This window comes from Trachemys scripta, chromosome 21 (genome assembly GCF_013100865.1).
Source record: "Trachemys scripta elegans isolate TJP31775 chromosome 21, CAS_Tse_1.0, whole genome shotgun sequence".
Taxonomy (NCBI): Eukaryota; Metazoa; Chordata; order Testudines; family Emydidae; genus Trachemys; species Trachemys scripta.
Genome location: NC_048318.1, coordinates 9324992 through 9344433, shown reverse-complemented (window position 1 = coordinate 9344433; position 19442 = coordinate 9324992). Strand labels below are relative to the sequence as shown.

Sequence of the window (19442 nt, the reverse complement as noted above, 5' to 3'; positions counted from 1 at the left end):
AGCTGAATTGGCACAAAATTGCCAAACGAGTAGAGTATTTGGAGCTGAGCTCTCCCTAGGTACCTTGCTGAAAATGATAAAGCCCAGTGACAAAAGGGCCATGTTCTCTTCCCATGCCGGAACTGGATCATTTGTGGGAAATGCAGCAGGGGAAAGGCTGGCCTGGCTGGGTTTTCTTTTTTGTGTAACACTTCAGAAGTGGGGAAAGGTGCTGGATTGACAGCCCTGGAGACTGAAGTTGTCTTCTACTTACCCATGGAGCAGGTACCACATGCGGGGCAGCCACTGGGCAAAATTCTCTGGCACACCAGCCTCCTGCCATTATACTTCCACTGGCCCTGGTGACCTTGCCTCTAAAGAGAAAGGACACATCACACTTGGTGGTTTATTTAATCCAGGCTCCTTTGCTGAGACTGGCAACAAGGGACCCGTTAGTGCTTTTTGTGACCATGGTGGACACCTGTCCGCTGAGGACTGGATGGAGACAATCAACTCACTTCACGTAGAACCCATAGAGGTGACTTTCAGCCACTCCTGGGCTGGGCACACGCTGAACCAGTGATCTAGATGTAGACTGCTCTGTATTCCATTATCTAGTCCAGAGCCATCCGGGTCCCCCATGTCTTGTCTGGAACGGAGTTTGCAATGCTCATGTCTGACCTTCGTTGGCACTTCAACATAGTCTCTGTTCCGCCCTAATACAAAACCCCAGTGGATTCAGGCAAGACTCTCACTGACTTCACTGAGAGTTTTGCCTCAGTAAGTGCCTCAGAATTTGGCCCACAGAGAGGAAGGTGAAAGCTAGCGTGCTTATTAATCTGTCTGAATGGTGCCTGAACAGACTCGGTTTGGACAGTTAGCAGGCCACTGAGTCCATGACACCTTCTCGGTTAGGGATCCAATTCATAGAGGTGGCGGAAACTGCATCTGAACTCCAGAGAGATGAAAGTGGGGGAAGAGAAGCAGATAAAGGTTACGTGCTAAAAGTTCCAGTCTTGCTATAGTGCAGAGAGCTGGGAGGTGCATGCCTGCTACTTTTTGCCTGTGCGTGGGTCCTTGGTATTTTGTAGAGAAGGCCTAGAACTCTCTGAATTCCATTGGAGACAGGGTGGCTTACATATGAGTCTGAAAACCGGGGCGCTCGTATTGCTGCCTTAACGGCAAAGTCCTGAGAATGCAGCTGTCAGTGGGGCTGTGCAAATGGCCTGGGTCTCAGTTCTTCGATGGCTGATGCTTCTTACAGCAACTGTCAGGTAGCTATTGTTTTTCACTGGTCCTTTTTGTGATCCTGTAGCTAGATCTTTCTTACCACGCTGGCAAGATTAGTGATGACATTGTGATCTGCCTTGGGGGTGGAGGGCATAGCTGCAGCTACAGGAGGGTGTATGTTGCAGGTGGGAGGTAAGGGGCATTTCTATCGGGAATAGAGGTGGCAAAAATGAGGTTGCTTACACTGGCAGCGGGAGCGGGAGGTGGCAGGTAAAGGGTAAATTAGCCCAAGTTTGACTTGGAAGTCCACATTGATTGGCGTGTGAAAGGAATTAATTGTCCTGGGTGTCCTTGTGCTACTTCAACCAATGGACAACCAAGGCCGGGACCTAGGGAAGACCCTTGGCTCCCAAGTGAAGTGTTAGTGTCCCAGTTATTCAGGTGCAGGCTCCCCTGGTGTATATGATGTCCAGGGTACCTAATCCTCCCCATTATTTAAAGACAGTGGGATCTAGTGTGTAGGGCACTAGACAAGGCATCAGGAGACCTGGGTTCTATTCACGACTCTGCCACAATGACCTGCTTTTTGACCGTTAGCAAATCATTCTTCTCTGGCTGCCTCTTCCCCCAACCTTTGTCTTGTCTATTTAGGCATAAGCTATAAAGGGCAGCAACTGTCTCTTTCCATGTGTTCGTGCAGCAGCCAGCACAATGCAGGCCTGTAGCTGCTATTATTACAATCACAGGGATATTCTGAATTTTGCCAGATGGTTTTTATAGAGACCAGGGAGGGTGAGATAATACATTTTATTGGACCAACTTCTGTTGATGAAAGAGACAAGCTTTTCAGCCACACAGAGCTCCTCTTCAGGTCTTGGAAAGGTATTAGATTTTTTTCTTTAATCTCTATTTATGATGGGTGCCTTTTGCTTGCTGGCACGCTTCCCCTCTCCCAATGGCTGGAACAGTGCACTGGGATGTTGTCCTGTCCCTGAGGCGCTTGCTACCACATAGATCTTTCCACTGAGGCAGGGCCAGCTGGTTAAGAAGGTGGAGGTGGGCTTTCCAGAGAGAGGCTAGGACCCCTCTGGTGATGCTGCTAGGATGCTGCCCGCTGTAGACTGGTCTCCTCCATGATGCCGTGCAGGGCACTGAAGCCTGGTGGCCCTGCTGGCTTATGGGTGAGGGGATAAGTTCCCTGCCTGCCCATTGGGTCTGGAGCTCCCCCAGCCTGCCCCTCCGAGCTGGCCTGGGTCAATGTCTCTTTGAACAAAATGAGGGCAGTCTTGTATCCATGCAGCCACATGGGGCAGCTCTCTGCTCTCCCATTCCCTCTCCATGGTCCTGTGACTCCGGCTGCAGCAGAACTTCCGTTCCCGAACTTCTGTCCTGTGCTCCCCGCTTGGAAAATTACGCTTCAGCTCCACCTTCTGGCTTCCTGGCCCATGTACGAGGGAGGGGGTGATCGGATGCTGGGATCCGTGCAGCAGGGGTTTTGGGAGTACATCCTGGGAAGATCAGGGAGAAGGAGGAAATGGCATGGAGAACAGGTCCTAGATAGAAAGGGAGTCGGGGGACGAGGTCTGGCCCGTGTGACCCACCCCCTGCAAAACTTAGAGGCTGACCCTACTTAGGATCCAGCAATAGCAGGCGTGGGGAAGATGGGGGGTGAGGGGGTGCTGAAAAGTTGACATGCGGAGAGGAGTGCTGGACCCAACCCACTCCTTTGGATCCCAATACCCTCAAACCAGGGATGCTGGAACAATTTGTATAGTGGAGGTGCTGAGAGCCATTGAACCAAATTGCAAACCCTGTATGTGATGGAAACCACTTCAAGCCAGGGGGTTTCTGCTCTCCAGCCCCCCTAGTTGGATCTAAATTGTGCTCATGGTCCCCTGTGCCTCTAAAGGGCTGAGCCCCCACCTCAGAATCCCAGGGGAGGGAGGGGGCCCAGAAGCCACTGCTGCTGCAGCCCATCTGCAAGGGACAGCTGCCCCGGAGTCCCCCTCCTCCCCAGTTCTCTCTGTATTTGGTTGCACGTTGGGCTGAAACTCCGTGGGAGAGGCTGAGCCAGGGGTGCGGGGGAGCTGAAACCAATTCCTCGAGGGAACATCTCGGAGCGTTCCCAGGCTCTGTCCCCGCCTTGCAGGGAGAAGTGCCCCCTGCCTAAGTGGAATAAATTGGTACCGACCATTAGCAGTGCGGGCCCTCCTCTCCGAGGGGGAGGGGGGCTGTCAGTGCTGCTTTAGACACAAACCCTTCCTCCACCCACCCACCCACCTTCTCCCCCTCTCTCCCACCGCCGCGCTGCAGAGAGCCAGACCTGGGGAAGCGGAGCGCACAGCAGCCGGCAGCTGGAGGAGGAGGGTCGCTCTGCTGTCATCTGGCTTGGGTGAAGGGGGAGGCGGGGGGCTCTCGGTTTGTGCTTGGATTAAAACACGACCCCAGACAAAGAAGGCAGAGGAGAGGAGTTGGGGGGGGGGAGGCATATGCCAGGGAGAGGCGCCGCTCTCAATCGTGCCTCTGTTCCCAAGGATTAAGGAATGAATGGGAGCCGCTTCCCAGCTCACCATGGAGAGAGGAGGCGATTCAGGCTGCCAGGATAAGGTAACTCCCTGTGCTCGGGTTTGCATGGCTGAGCTGGACAGAGTTCCTTTGTGCGCCGCGGTCAGCGTCCGGGGAGGGGGTGAGCCGCAAAGCCCGAGGTTCACCAACCGCCTTCGGATGGTGCAACATGGACGTAAGGCTGCCCGCTGTGCAGGGGTGCTGCGGGACTCGACCCCGATGCGGGGAGCCAGCACCTCGGAAGTACCAAGGGACATTGCTGGGAAGCTGAGAATCTCCCTGGCTTGCCCAGGCTGCATCTCCATTGGCACACCTGCTCCTAGGTCTCCTGTAGCGCTGTGCCTGGCTGGCTGGGAAGGTGCGAGGGGAGTGCAGTGGGCTAAGCCCCTGCCCTCCTCCCTCCCACCCCCGTGCACAGTGACTGTGTGTGTTAGATATGGCTGGGAGAAGGAAGCCGGGGCAGTGGGCGCATCCTTTGGCTCTTTCCTTAGTCGTCGTCCTCCTGTTAATTGGGGGGGGAGGGAGGAGGAATCTCTTTCATTCTTGCCGGCTCTGGTGCGAGCCAACTTCTGGACTGGCTTAAAGGAAAAGCTTTCAGAGCTCTCTTCCTTGGAGGAAGACGGGGGGGAAATGGATGAGCCCTCCTCTGTTGAGGAATCTGCAGAGCTAGTTATGTTTGGGATGCGGGGTGGGGGGAGCCTGGTAATGGATAAATAGATCTCTCTCTTTTTCCTTTGGGGCCCCTCTCTCTGTGTGACTCATTCCCTGGGTCCCTGCTCCTGGAAGTCATATTTCATCCTCAGCAGAGCAGAAAGTGCAACTTGAAATAGCAGTGGGGGTGGAGAAGGGGGAGGAGGTCACTCAGTCCAGCAGTTTCTAGGAGCAGCATTGAAATGGGCATAACGTTTATGGGTATGAAACCTGACTGGACAAAAGCCCAGGAACTCCCCATTTTGTCTGGGAGTCCCTAACTCGATTTGCCGTGCAGAGATTATTGCAGCAGCAAGGGGTACATCATATTGTATGCTGCCCCCAAGTGCAGTTCAATAGGACCCAGTTTGGGGGGGCGCTTGCAGTTAGTTTCTCGCACATGACTGGATACTAAGGGCCCAGCATAGTGGGTGTAATATTTCACCAACTCGGAAGTGGTGTTGATTGCGATAATTGCTTCAAGACAAATATAGGGAGCTTAGTCCAACACTCTTTAGACTCAAAGGGACCATACCAGTCTATTGTATTCATCCGTAATCGCTTGTGTCTGTGCAGTGAGCGTCACCAGCTTGTGTAAATGCAGACGGAGTGCTGTCGAAATGTGAGGCTAGGATGGGATAAATGCACAGTGACTAATCTTGGCTCACACAAGTAGGTTCTTTTAAGTCAATGGGCCAAATCTTGTCTGCTTTGCTCATGCAAGTAGTCCCGTTTACTCACTGGCATGAGTGAGGTGGGTAAGATTTGGCTCAGGGGCTGTATGAGTGAAGATTACTTATGTGACTAAGCGTAGGCAGGATTGGGCCGAAAGTGAGAAAGGGGGTAGGGGAAATCCTCATCGAAAAAAGTTCTTGCACTTTCCATAGCAACCAGTTTTCAAACAGGGACGAATTAAAACTACTGCCTGGTGGCTCTGGTTCACCCTTCAAACAGATGCCAATGGAAGCTCCATTTTCACTGAGCAGCGCTGAAGCATCAGGGAGGAGGAGGGTCTGGCAGTGAAGGGGTTAAATAACTGAGCTGTGCAAATGAGACAATTATACCACAAGGGTCCAGTCCTTGATATGGACTGAGGGCCCGGGAAGCAGTCATTGGAGTGCCAAAGGGGGACTTGAACTAGAGGGTAAAGGCAGTTGACCTGTCATTTTATTTTCCTCCCTTCTTGAACCCTGATTATTGGTTGAACACACATGTGTGAGGGGGAGTGTGTCTGTGCATGTGTGTGTGTAAATTCATACTGTGGCTGGTGGCTCAGAGCACTTTTTCATTTTTCCACCCAGTTGAGTTACAAATCCCTCTAAAAATAGGAGTTCCTAATGAAACGCTGTCAGCCCTTCCAAGGTAGCGGTGTGAACTGGAGTCATTAGCAACCCAGCAGCCATCCTAATGAGAGCCGGCTTTCTCAATACCAGGGTATGGGGGCAAGGCTGATGTGAGCCAGGCGGTGGGTGCACCAACTCCCACGTTTTGTCCGCGCATCCATTCCTTTCCATGTGATGTTTCCAGGCAAGCACTTACTGCCAGCAGGGGAACTGCAGGGTTTATTAGGATCTGAGAAGAGCTTTTCAAGGGCCTGATCCAAAGCTCTCAGAAGTCAATGGAAGGCTTGCCATTGATTTTTTTGGATCAGGCCCCGTGTGTAGGGAAGGAGAAGATTGCCTTCAATTCATAATTAAAACAAAGAGAAGCCCCTCACAAACATGAAGGAGGGAGCAAGGAAGCTAGTGCCCATGCAGGAAGATTTGGGGTGGGGGCAGCATTTCTCAAAACCTCACAAGGCAACTGGGAAGATCCTCGCCCCATACCACCGACTGTTTGGATTCTGCATGCTGTGAGGCTGGGAGGGTATGTTTGACGTTGCTTTGTGCTTATGCATTCCCAAGGCAAAATAAAATTGCAACTCCCTCTGTTAGAGTTGGTCTTGCAGGTGACCAATACCAGGATGGGAAGTGCCATTCCTGTCCCCAAAAGTGCATGTGCAAGAGCATCCCAATACTTAGAATAGTCTCCCACTTCTTGTGCACCCCAGGCCTCATCCGGTGATTTCAGTTCTGTTCTTGTCCAGCTGTAGTAGCAGGTAAGGCTACCATAAACTCTGGGTCAGGTGTCAAACACTCTCTCCTTTAGCAAGAAATCCTCCGTACTCTGCTTTGTCCTCCTGCCTCCACAACCTGCTTTTACCTCAGCGTTCTTCCCTGTCTTGTCTTTGTCTTTTGTTTGATCTGAAGCTACAAGCTCTTTGGAGCAAAGAGAACACCTCACACGCTCTATGCAAAGGGCCGTTTATGGTGCAGTACGAGAAATGATTATTTGTGACAAATAGTAGCAATAACTGGGGAGAGCTGCAGTTCCCATAATGACTGATGCAACTCCCTTGTGGGGAGAGGAGAGAGAATGCGAGTGTGACAAAGAGAGATCAACAGGGGGTTTTCAGGCACATTTGCCTTGTGGAGAGCTCACTGTTAAATAGAGAGGGGGATGGTTTTTAAGGGGAAAATGGATTTTTCTCAGCTGTCCTTTGAATCCTCATTTTAATTGCAACAGCGGAAGCCTAGGGAAGTGGAAGGAGCTGCCATCAAAGGGACTCTAAGGCAAATACTGCATTCTGAGGAGCTCTTGGTATTTTGTATTTGTTCTGGACCTTTTGCAAGGCCCTTGCGCTCTGTAACTCCTGTCCCTTCACTGCCAGCTCCAGAGAAGTTGGACAAAAGCCAATTTCTCTCCCAAAGCCTCCTTCAGTTGGGAGGTTAAAATCGGAGAGAAGAGAAGGTGCGGTATAGTAGCTCACACTGTGTTGCTGCCCATTTGTCCTGTGGTGATGAATCAAGTCCCAGAGCCTGGCTGGGTTCCAGGGTTTCTTTCCCTGTGGATTTGCCAGAGGTCTTTTTTTATTTTCTTTTTCTTTTGGACACTTCATCCCTCTATCTGCATCCCCTTCTTTCAGGGTAAAGGCCTCTGAGGCATTCTCTCTCGACCCCTTCATCCAGAGTCCTCCTTCACAGAGTATCAGGCATTTGCTCTGGGAGTCAGGATGGGCTAAAGCTAAAGAAGCCTTGCATTTGAAGGCAATATTTAATAGCACAGAAAAAGCCCATTATCCAGGGCAAGCAAATGGCTGGTGAGGTAGCCTGGTTGTCTTGTAACTCCAGAATCTTCCTGTTAAATGTCTGTTGCTGGCTGCTGTTGGAGACAAGCTACTGGACTAGATGGGGCATTGGTCTGATCCAGTCTGGCAGCGTTTGTGTTCCAGCAGTTGGGGAAGGGAGTAGCGTCTGCAGCAAGTCCAGAGAGGGCTAGATGCCTCAGCGATGCGGGAGCGTCTGGCAGGGCTTCCCTCTAGATCTGTGTGTCTGCTGGGAGCAACTGAGCAGAAAGATCACCAGCATGGGGGCTTCCTTGGTCCCCTTTCTCTGAAATGTGTGCAGTTTGTCTTTCTGCATAGACCCTGAACGACTTAGTTGTCTTGGACTCCCATCCTCTCCTCACTCCCAGGGATCAGGTGTCCAGAATATACATCTGGGACAGAGAAGGGGGATGAGCTTTGCCAAGAGAAGGCTGCAAATGAAACATCCCAAAGCATCTAGGTCAAATTCATCCTCTGAACCCAATAGGAATTTTGCTTGAGCAAAGATTGGAGGGTGGGACCTATAATCTCCGCATCCCAATCTAGCTACCCACGCTGTCCCCATCACGGTAGCATCGCAGTGCTTTGCCATAGCTAATGACTATATCTCCCCGCATCCCTTAGTGGAAGCTACACACCCCAGGGGTATTGAGGCACAGAGAGATGGAGTGACTTGCACCAGGTCACACAGGGAGTGACAGAGCTGGGAACTAAACCCAATTCTTCTGAGTCCCTGTCCTGTGCCTTAGCCACAAGACCATCCTTGCTCTCCCTGTTAATTCATGTGCAATAACATCATGCTTCACTCCCTCCTTTGGCAGGTTAATATTAATTAACCAATGCAGGATTATTCCCTATGCATTCTATCCAATCTAAGTTTGAAATGTGCCAATCAAGCGAGATTTCACCCCTTCCCCAGGGGTGACTCTTCTGCAGGCTCCTAGACCTCATTTGCAGGAAATATTTTTCCAACAGTCAGCCTAAATCAGATACATTTCTTAAAAGCAAACACTGCTTTACACAGTGTATAGTCAGCGGTCTGTGGAATTTGCCAACTCAAACACAAGCAGCTGGGATTTTTAAAGGGGCTGGCTAATTTACAAGCAGTGATATAGTAGGATGGATTCTAATCTCATGCTTCAAAGCATCATCTGAGTATAGCAAGTAATTTCCTTGCATTGTACAACTGGACAGGGGAAGGGGCATCTGAGAAGCATCAGATATTGGCCACTGCTGGAGGCAAGATACCAGATGAGCTAGCCCTGTGGTCTGATTCAGAAGAGCAAATCCCGTGTCCTTAATAACTCTTGGGATTCTTGCTCTTCCCAGTGAGGTTCTAACTGGCGGTCCTCATATCCTCTTCTTGGCTGAGGCTATCCTGGCCATTTTGGGCTCTAAATAAAAGGTTCTGTAATGAGGAATTCAGCAAATATGACTTCCTGTGGGCACAATGAACCTGCTGCTCTGCGTTAGTCTGGTCCAGAACTTGGGAGTGAGCGGCTCATTCTCTGCAATCCCTCCCCCCAGTTTCTCCACACTCCACCTCCAGAGCAGGATGTGGTACCCAACATCCCAAGGCTCTGAGCCCCAGAACCTGACCAGGACTCTGTGACATGTTGATGTACTTCACTGTGTCCAACATCCTCTCTGGGGTGTCTCCGTGCTTTCCGCACAGCTTGCAATGTTGCTGCCTGGGGTGAGTAGGGGATAGACCTGTTCTCAGCCTAGGGCTCTAAACTGCGGCAGAGGGAGAGTGAGTGTGTGTGTGTGTGTGTGTGTGTGTCTACGTCTGCAGCACTCTGCTTAGTGTCCAGTCTAGTGCATCCTTAATGCTCTAATATGTTCACCAGGGTGTGAATCACTTTCACACAATGGATTTTCAATTAAACTTCCTTGGGGCCACAACAGCTCTCTGCTGCCACCCAGATAAGCCTCTGTGCCCACTAGTTAGGTGTCACTCCCCCAAATCCCTGGTCAGACAAGCCTGCATATTGCTCCGTTTGTCTCTAGTTTATCTGCTGATGTTAAGTGGGGGTGTTTTTTTTTTTCTCCCACTGGTTCTAACTTGCTGCTAAATGGTTGCACAAAATTCCTCAGGCCCAGTCCTTCTCCTGGAGCTGTGTCATTATTGCACCCCTTCTAGAGATCCGCAGGTAGCAGAGCCCCTGATAACCATAAGTGTGAGAGCTGCATTATCCACTCACTGGGGGCAAGGTTTTCAAATCCGTTTTGAAAGGGAGTGAAAGAAACGTGAGGTGGTGGAGGAAGCAAATATCTAGTGGCTAGAGAAAGACACCGACAGGGCTCCTGGATTCTACTGCCAGCTGTGCCGCTGACTTACTATGTGATCATGGGCAAGTAACTTGCCCCTCTCTGTCTCAGTTTCCCTATATGTGAAACAAGGATACTGTTTCCCTACCTCCTAAGGTGGGGTGGGAGAATTAATTTAATGTCTGTAAATCATTTGAGAGCCTCGGATGAAAGATGCCATAGAAGGACGAAATATGTATGAATTGATCCCTTCTGTAAAGAAGTTTTATCTAATCTGGACAAAACCCACCATGGAGAGTGCTGGAGTAAGACCCTGGCAGGGGTAAGACTGCTCCGTCATCCTATTGGTACCTTAAGTATATGGACAAAGATTTCCAGAAGTCATTAATATAGTGTCTTCTGAGCAGTATGGTTAATTTAATAATTCATTCAGTATGTCTATGGAAGATCAGCAATTCTGACAGGTTGTCATTAGATAGCAGGCTTTTCTGTATCTCTGATGTCTTTGGTCCATAACCTCAGCAAATTTAGACTTTTTTGTTTCTTCCTTCCCTCCATCACAAGGAATTCAAGAATTGCACTAGATGTCACTAGTCAGTTGTTCACCCAAAGGTTTATATACAAGCAAACATAAACCCATGTGTGATCACAAACACACATAGTGACGTGCACCTCCCACACAAATCCACGTACATAAAAATATTGACATATGCCCTTGCAACGTGCATCCCCTCAGATACATTTACATGTGCACCCTGTGACATGTATATGTACTTGTACTAGTGGTTCAACACGCATGCGCACAGTGCAGTGCACCCCATGTATGTGTTTGCACATGCAGGGCTGGCTCTAACTTTTTTGCCGCCCCAGGCAANTCTCCTCTCCAGATGCCTCATCCTACCTCTCTGCTAATGGAGGGTTTCTAGACTCTTAAAATTCCACCACCGGCTGGGTGTTGGGAACCATAATGTCTTTCAGCAATTTGCCAGCTGCTGCACCCCGGGCCCTGGTTCACAGCCAGGCTAATGCAGAGATAGTGAACACAGCCTTCCCAAAGGGATAAACAGGAGGTATTTAAGGTCTCTGACTGCTACAGGGAAACAAGGCTTTATAGCTCTTTGGTCAGTGATGAGAGAGTCTGCACTGTGCTCCGTAGATCCTGATTACAAGGCGGGGAAGCTCCCAATCCCCAAACCCGTTCTGGGCATCTCCCCTGGGTGATGTGCCATGGTAATGAGGGTGGAAGCAATGCTCACCCCAGGTGGGAAAGACCTGGAAATCCACCAGCACGTGCCAACTCGGCCAAAGGAGAAGAAACAATCTGGTTCTAGGATGGAAGGGCAGTTGTGCTGTTTGTGTATAACCCCCCCAGCCAGCAGGACAGACTAACCCTAGAAGAGGTGGTTACCTTTTCCCCTCTGGTAACGAACTCCACCAAAGACAGGAATTCGGGGTTTTTGGTGAGACAATCAAATCTGGTTTGGTGTTTGTTAGAAGGAAAACGAGCCCCCTTTCCTACAAACCTAATGGCTGACGCAGCCTGGTCAACTCACTCTGCTGCCTTGCAACTTCGGAAATCTTGGGGAAAATAAGTCTAGTGGGTCTCAGACTGGAATACAGGGTAAAATTGCAGCTCGGGTGAAGTTAGCCCCATGCGAGGGCGTTCGTGTTGGGTTGCAGATTAAATCCTCTGCTCAGGCAGGCCTGCTACTTTGCTATGGACCGTTCCCCCGTAGATGGGCAAGACCAAAGCTTTTGTAGGAAGGATCCTGGGCTGCTATGAGTATTTTAAGAACAGCTGATGTGTTTATTCTCAACAGGAAAGCGTTAATGGGTCACTGCTGACCCACTGCAAGCTCTAACTCCAGTCTGTAATGATAGTTATTGTTTGTTTTACAGTAGTGTATCAAGGCCCCAGCAGCGATGAGGGTGCTAGGGGCTGTACATACACACGGTTCCTGCATCAACGAGCTTAGTGTTCATAGCCAAGACAGACAAAGAAAGCATCATTGTGCCATTTTACAGATGGGTAACTGAGGCCAGGGGGGGAGATGACTTGCCTGACGTCACGCCAAGAGTCTATAACAGAGCCAGGAATTGACCCAAGCCGCCTCAGTCCCAGTCAAGTTTTTACTCACGAGACCATCCTTCCTCTCAATGTGCAGAGCAGGGTTTCGTATAGCTGAGCGGAGCAGCTGCCCCTCAAGTGTGACTTGAGGATAAGACCAGTGAAAGGAAGGTTAATTTCTAGGAATTTTCTCCAACTTCCAGGCTGTAGTGTGTCAATAGGCAACCAGAGCACAGTCACAGCTGAATTGACTGGAGCAGTGCAGATAAATGTTTAAAAGGCCGTGCACTCGTCAGCGTCCGCCACTGGAATGTACTGCTTCAAATTTTAATTGGGAATAATCCCTATTTAACCCTGGGCTGTTACAGGGCAGTGTGCTACAGAGTGCAGGTGTGCAGAGTTCTCACTCAGTCCCTTCTAAAAATCCCCTCCACTTGTTACCCCTTAAGCTCTGTCATCTCCTCTGAAATACCAGCAACCAGTTTTCTATTTCATGGAATGTGGAAACTTGAGTTTAAAGTCCTGCCCCCAGTGCCCAGCCCATGCAGTTTCATGTATAGAGCTGGGGTGCAATAATCCTTTGCTGTCCTAAAGCGCCCCTTGCCAGAGGAACACGGCTGGCTTTGCAATCACGTTAATTACTATTATTATCCCATTTTAAAGATAGGAAACGGAGACTTGAGTCAGGAATAGAACCTAGGAATCCTGGCCCCTAACCCTGTGCTCCAACCATTTCATTAGTGTACAATTGTATAATACTTTGCATTACCTTTACTCTTAGTTACAGGAGTTTGACACCCCTGTCCTTATCTCAGTTGTTCTGCAGGATGTTGGTTCTTAAGCATCTCTGCAAGCAACACGGTCTCTTCCCTTCCTCCCTGGACTCGCACCTGAAAGAGCTAAGCGTGCTAGTTCAGGGAAGGAAAAAGCTTGACTCAACCAGTTTCCTTGCCTTCCATCAACCTGGAAAGAGACCAAAGATGAAACCAGAACAATTCAGGGCCCAATCCAGCTCTCAGTGAAGTCAAAGGCAAAACTCCTATTGCCTTCAATGAACCATGATCCTTCTAATCAATGTAATTCTTGATTTTCCACACTGTCTCTCTGATTGTACATGTGCATCTGAGCAAGCCAGGGCAAAAGAATTTGTATGCACAACTGTGTGTGTGTGTGTGTGCGCATGTGATCACGTGTGTGTGGATGTGGAGGGGCTGAGCAAGCTGTAAGAGTAACTCTGACTCTGAGCAGCCCTTTGCAGCCTATTGTATGGAAACACAAAGTGACAGCGGACTGGGTGCCTGGAGTACCTCACTCTGGGCTTGGCTATAAATATCAGAATGGCTCTAAGATAGTCCAGCTAAACTCTTAGCTTTCTCATTTGCTCTCTCCTTCCCCATCCGCTTCTCTCTAAAGCCTCCAACGTGCAAAAGAAACACATGCATATATTTATCCAAACACCAGTGACCCTGTTAGAGGCCAGGCTATAAATACCAGAGGTGACTCTGCATGTGCAGATGCAGGGGGAATCCAGTTGCTGTGGGAATGGAAGAGGGAGAAATGGGTGCAGAGCCCTAGAGAATAGACTGTGGGGAATGCTCCTGCTTTGGCCAGTGGAGGACAGACAAGGATTTTCTATCTAATGTCTGTCGAAGGTGGTGCAGCAAGAAATAGGAAGCAAGACCAGCTATGCTGAACCACTGACATCCCCATTCCCCGGTGCTGCTATTGGCAGGAGGGATCCAGTGGATTTCCCCCCCACTTGAGCCTTGTCTCGTGCAACAGCAGGAACTAGGCCCATCCAGTGTTGACTGCATTGCAGTACTGGCCTGGAGGAGGAGGAGTTGGCACTACTGGAGCCACTGCTCTTCCAATGAGGACTTCAGCCAAAGTCCCTTTTGCCCATCTCTGCAGTCTATGCAAGGGGAGGACATTACATATTGTCATGTGCAACATTCTGGGCCAGACTTTCCCTTGCATCCCCTCGCCCCCACACACTAGTGCAAATCACTTCCCTGTGTCAGCCGGGGCTGCTGTGGCCCAAGGGGAAGGGGTCCATCCCCAGGGAGGGGCATGGTCGACGGTGGTGCTTTCAGTGCTAGATAAAGGCTGCTTTAGACGCTGCCATTGCTGCAGCAGGGGGGATGCACTGAATCAGCGTATTTCCACCCCCTCCAGGTTCCTTTGCCACACCCTCCCCAAGCCAGCATTGCTCACACTAACCCTGGAGAGGTTGAGCCTACTGGTGGATTTTCTGCAGGTGTAAACCAGAAGCAACCGTAACACTCCCTCTCAATAAAACTGTTGATCTTCCAGGAGGCATAGGAGCCATTGCCCAACACAGGACAAGCCGCTACACTGCCCTGACCAGTCAGCTAGGGCATGTTCAGACCTGGTGAAAGCAGGTGCAACTCCACTGATGGGGATTTGCAGCATACCTGAGCTTATGACCCCATATTGGATTCCTTCTTAGCCTGACTCTGTGGATGCTTGGGGCAAAGGGCTTAGTAACACCCAGTTCTCTTCTTCTCTTTCCTCCTCATCAATCTCTCGTTCTGCAGGGAGCTGCATCGCTTCCCTCCTGTTTTCCCCGGTCCATGATCTCTCCATCACAGAGTGCAGGGAGCTGTAATTGAAAACCCACAGGAAGGGTTGGAGTTTGTGCAGTGTATGGGAAGTGAGTGATGCTGCACTGTAGCCGTTAGTGAGGTACATTAACTAAACGATAAGGAGGAGGTTTGCTAGGGTTATTAACTCTCATCCTTCACCTTAATGAAGCCATAAAACCCACTAGTGGGATTAAACCAGGGGAGAAATGCTATAAAGTTCCCCTTCCAGACCAGGAAGAGGAAGTGGTGTCTGCACAACAGGAACTTTGTTACAGGCTGGCTTCAAAGCCAAGAACCTATGTTTGCCTATCAAGAGTTTGAGGTTTACTTCCACATGATAGAGGAGAGATTTGAACGTTCAAAGGGGCGGAAGTCTTGGTGGGATGAGCTTCTGTGGATGGCTGTTGGGGGGAGAGGATCCCTCCCACAGACTAACCCTGCAGTCCTCGTACATTAAGCTTTGATCTTGTCACATCTCAGAAGCTAAGTAAGGTTGGGCTGGGTCAGTGTGTGGAAGGGAGACCTGAACAGAAAACCAAGCAATATAGGTAGGGTTGCCGGGCGTCCGGGTTTTCGACCAGAACGCCTGGTCGAAAAGGGACCCTAGCGGCACCAGTCAGGCTGCTTAAAAGTATGGTCAGTGGGGCTAAGGCAGGCTCCCTGCCTGCTGTGGCTCCACATGGCTCCCAGAAGCGTCCGGCATATCCAGCTCCTAGGTGCACGAGCACAGCAGGAACCACAGTCAATGGGAGCTGCTGGGGCAGTGCCTGTGGGCGCAGGCAGTGTGTAGAGCCCCCTGGCCCCTCCCTAGGAGCCGGACATCCAGCCACTTCCGGGAGTTGCCTGAGGTAAGTGCCGCCTATCCAGAGCCTGCACCCCAACTCCCTGCCCCAGGTCAGAACTCTCTCCCAGAGCCTGCACCCCAGCCCGGAGCCCCCTCCTGCACACCAAGCCACTCGGCTCTGATCCCACCCCAGAGCCTTCACCCCCAGCCAGAGCTCTCACCCCCTCCCGGACCTCAACCCCCTGCCCCAGCCTGGTAAAAGTGAGTGAGGGTGGGGGAGAGAGAGCAATATAGGGAGGGGGGGATGGAGTGAGTGGGAGGTAGGGCCTCGGGGCGGAGGGTGAGGCAAGGGTGTTTGGTTTTGTGTGACTAGAAAGTTGGCAAACTAAATACAGGGAGTGAATTTGGTGATTTCAGATGGCATTATCCTCCTTAAGTCTGTATTGAGACTATACCCCAGCATGATGTCAGGGGTTGATGAAGTCAGTTTTTTTGGATGAGATGTAAAATCAAGGTACTGACCACTTGTTTGTCTGAGACTTTGCTCGAGTGTGTGGAGGTATTGGTAAGAACACTAAGGCTAAATTCCAGGGAAATGTATTGCATTCTGTCTTTCTATATTCCTCCTGTGGTTTCAACGGGATACGGGATTCTTCTTCCCTTGTTGTCCTAAACTGTCGTAGAGTGCTGTTGTTTCTCCCTACACAGAAGTGGCTGCACTTCAGTGATGTGATACCAATATCAAGAGGCTTAGATGTATACATGTTGGGTTCCATTTCCTGGCAGGGGGTTATAGAAATCAGCACTAAAGAAGTAACCTGCAAAGCATAATTCTTTCAACATTTTCCTCTTCTGGTGGAATATCCAGTCATGATTTTCTCTGAATTACTTGAGTTTATTGGACACATGTCTCTGAATTTTTTATTCTTGTGGATTGGATGGTTTTGTTTCTCTTTCCATGTGTAGATGAGCATGCAGCATATTTCATTAGACTCATTAGATTAAGGCCAGAAGGGACTCATCATGATCATCTAGTCTGACCTCATGCACATCACAGGCCACAGCACTTCAAACACCCACTCTTGCAATAGCCTGTAACCTCTGAGTTACTGAAGTCCTCAAAGCTTGATTTAAAGACTTTTCAAGTTACAGAAAATCCAACATTTTGGCAGATTCTTGCATGGAAAAATGGAAAGCTAAAAAAATAGGTTTTTGACACAGCACCACATGACATTCTCATAAGCAAATTAGGGAAATACAGTCTAAATGAAATTCGTATAAGGTGGGTGTGCGTGCAACTGATTGAAAGACTGTACTCAGAGTAATCAACGGTTTGCTGTCAAACTGGGAGGCTGTATGTAATGGGCTCCCTCAGGAGTCAGTCCTGGGTCCACTACTATGCAATATGGTCATTAATGACTTGGATAATGGAGTGGAGAGTATGCTTTTCAAATTTGTGGATGACACCAAGCTGGGAGGGGTTGCAGGCGCTTTGGAGGACAGGATTAGAATTCAAAATGATAGTCTTCAAATATGTTAAGGGCTGTTATAAAGAAGAAGGTGATCAATTGTTCTCCATGTCCACTGAAGAGAGGACAAAAAGTAATGCACATAATTTGCCCAGAGGGAGATTTTATCTTAGATATTAGGAAAAGCTTTTTAACTCTAAGGATAGTGAGATTCTGGAATAGGCTTCCAAGGGGGATTGTAGAATTCCCATCATTGGAGGTTGTTAAGAATGGGTTGGACAAACATCTGTCAGGGATGGTCTAGGTCAGAAGTGGTGTGCCGAGTCTTCATTTATTCACTCTATTTTAAGGTTTCGCGTGCCAGTAATACATTTTAACGTTTTTAGAAGGTCTCTTTCTATGTCTATAATATATAACTAAACTATTGTTGTATGTAAAGTAAATAAGGTTTTTAAAATGTTTAAGAAGCTTCATTTAAAATTAAATTAAAATGCAGAGCCCCCTGGACCGGTAGCCAGGACCTGGGCAGTGTGAGTGCCACTGAAAATAAGCTCGCGTTCCGCCTTTGGCATGCGTGCCATAGGTTGCCTACCCCTGGTCTAGGTTTACTTGGTCCTGCCTCAGCGCCGAGGGATGGACTTGGATGACTTCTCAAGGTCCTCTCCAGCCCTACATTTCTATGGTTCTATGATAGGTACTGGAGACGCACTCTTCAGCTGCACAAGTGTCTTGAGTGATTCTGATGGGAATTCCAATTCCATTCCTTTCCAATTACCATTCCTGAGCGACTCTGAGATGCAACTGGTTCCTGTATAACTAACTCTTGGGGTTCTCACTGCTGGTCCCCTGCTATTTCCCTTCATAGCCAAATCCTTCGAGCACAAGCAGCAAGTATCTATCCGGGGAGGCGTGTCAGGCAGAAATATCTGAGTATAATGATACATCAGGGCGAAATGCTAACTCCCCAGCACTGGGAAGGAGCTTTCTGGGGCCCAGTAGATGCAGCACCTGCTTCTGCCAGCAGCCTGGTAGGGAGAAGGAAAACCACAATAAAAGGTGCCTTTCCATAAATAAAATAAAAGCAAAAAGCCCGTAGGGTGGGTGAGTGTCAGCAGGCTCAGATAGTACCACTTGCTGCTGGAGCAGTTGCCTGTGGTGCCCATAAGTTGTTGTGGCTACAGCTGCAAAAGAACTGTAATGAGCTGCTGTGTGCATGCCCTTGCCCTCTGCCAGTTGCAATAGGCTCTACACTGTGAGTAGCTGATGGGGATTCTCATGGCGCTCAAATTGCTGGGGGTGCTGTAGCTCTGGAAGTAGGAGGCTCAGAGTTTGCTGTTGCCCTGTCCACAGCATGCAGGATACTGACAGCCGTGAAGCCCTAGGTGACAACAGATTTGTTACAATAATTTAATGCCTTCAGCCCCTCTTCCCCCTCCAATTTATCTTTTAATAACGCTGCCAACATTATTTTTCATCTCTGCCTCACATGCCACCCTCGCTCCACGCTTCGCCTGGCAGTCCTTTCTGTCTCACCCGGACTGCTCGCACAACAACGCTCTAATGGGAAGAGACACCGTCTGCTGCAGTTAATAACTTATGTTACAGACTGAGTCATTCCTGCTACGTGGGAATTGCAAACTGTGCAGCAAGCCAGAGCCGGGACCCCCATTCTGAGGGTTAAGAGTGTTGGTTCTGATTTGGGTCTGGGTCATGGGCACTCCCATGATGCCAATACTTCACCTTTAGTGCTTTCACCTGTGGATTTCAGAGCACGTCCCAAAGCTGCCAGTGTTGTTTAGAAGTGGAGAAACTGAGGCACGGAGAGGGAGAAGCCACTTGCTCAAATGGGAGTCAGTGGCAGGGCTGTGATGAAACCCAGGCCTTCCAACTCCTATCCTGGTGCCCTCTCCACTGAAAAGGCAGCATGTCTAGAACAGGTGAAAGGAAATCCTTTTTTTTAACACAATGTGTAAGTGACTTGGGAGAATTGGCTTTTGCAGAATATTGAAATAAATCTGTGGGCATGGAGGGATTTTATGGCTCTCTCTATGTTGCACACTATGGTCACTGGGGGGACTTCATTACAGCAGCATGGATGGCACTCGGATCCTCCTTTTCCAAAAACTCCTGCCCCTGCCACTTGACCTAAAAGAAAATCTCCATTTGCAGCCTGGTGCCTGTGAGTGCTTCTGATTCCACTAGTAGAGGACAGTGATTCTCCCTCTGTTCCCAGCTGCCTCCTGTGTTCTCGCTTATTATAAATGGAGACAAATAGCTTCGTATGTTTCGTTTTGCTTTTAAAGTTCAGTCACTTATAGGAATAACATCTGCAGTGATGAAGGGTAAGTGCTCTCAACTCTCATGCTTCAGGACATTTGCTGAGGTAAAAAGAAATTGCCCACCCAGGGTTAGTATTGTACATTGAGGTGCATTATGCAGGAGTGTACACTTTCCAGCGTTAGCCACTCTGAGAGTTTGCTGACCTCCATAGGAGGCAATGTTGCCTAGTGGAGAGAAAACTAGACTGGGATTCAGAAGACCTGGGTTCTATTCCTGGCTTTGGCAGTGGTTTGCTGGGTGACTTTGGCAAGTCACTTCCCTTCCCTCTGCTTTGGTTTCCCCACCTGTGAAATGG

General features: G+C 49.5%; 1 protein-coding gene across 3 annotated transcripts in view; it reads left to right on the top strand.

Annotated features, from left to right (window-relative positions):
- Positions 1-3376: 3376 nt before the first annotated feature.
- B3GAT1 (beta-1,3-glucuronyltransferase 1) overlaps positions 3377-19442 on the top strand; it is a 52333-nt gene continuing 36267 nt past the window's right edge. For 2 of the 3 annotated variants that reach the window (XM_034754739.1, XM_034754740.1), the window contains exon 1: positions 3377-3816. The gene's annotated coding sequence lies outside the window, so the exon portion shown is untranslated. The remainder of the gene's footprint in view (positions 3817-19442) is intronic. The other variant, XM_034754742.1, reaches the window with a different exon arrangement.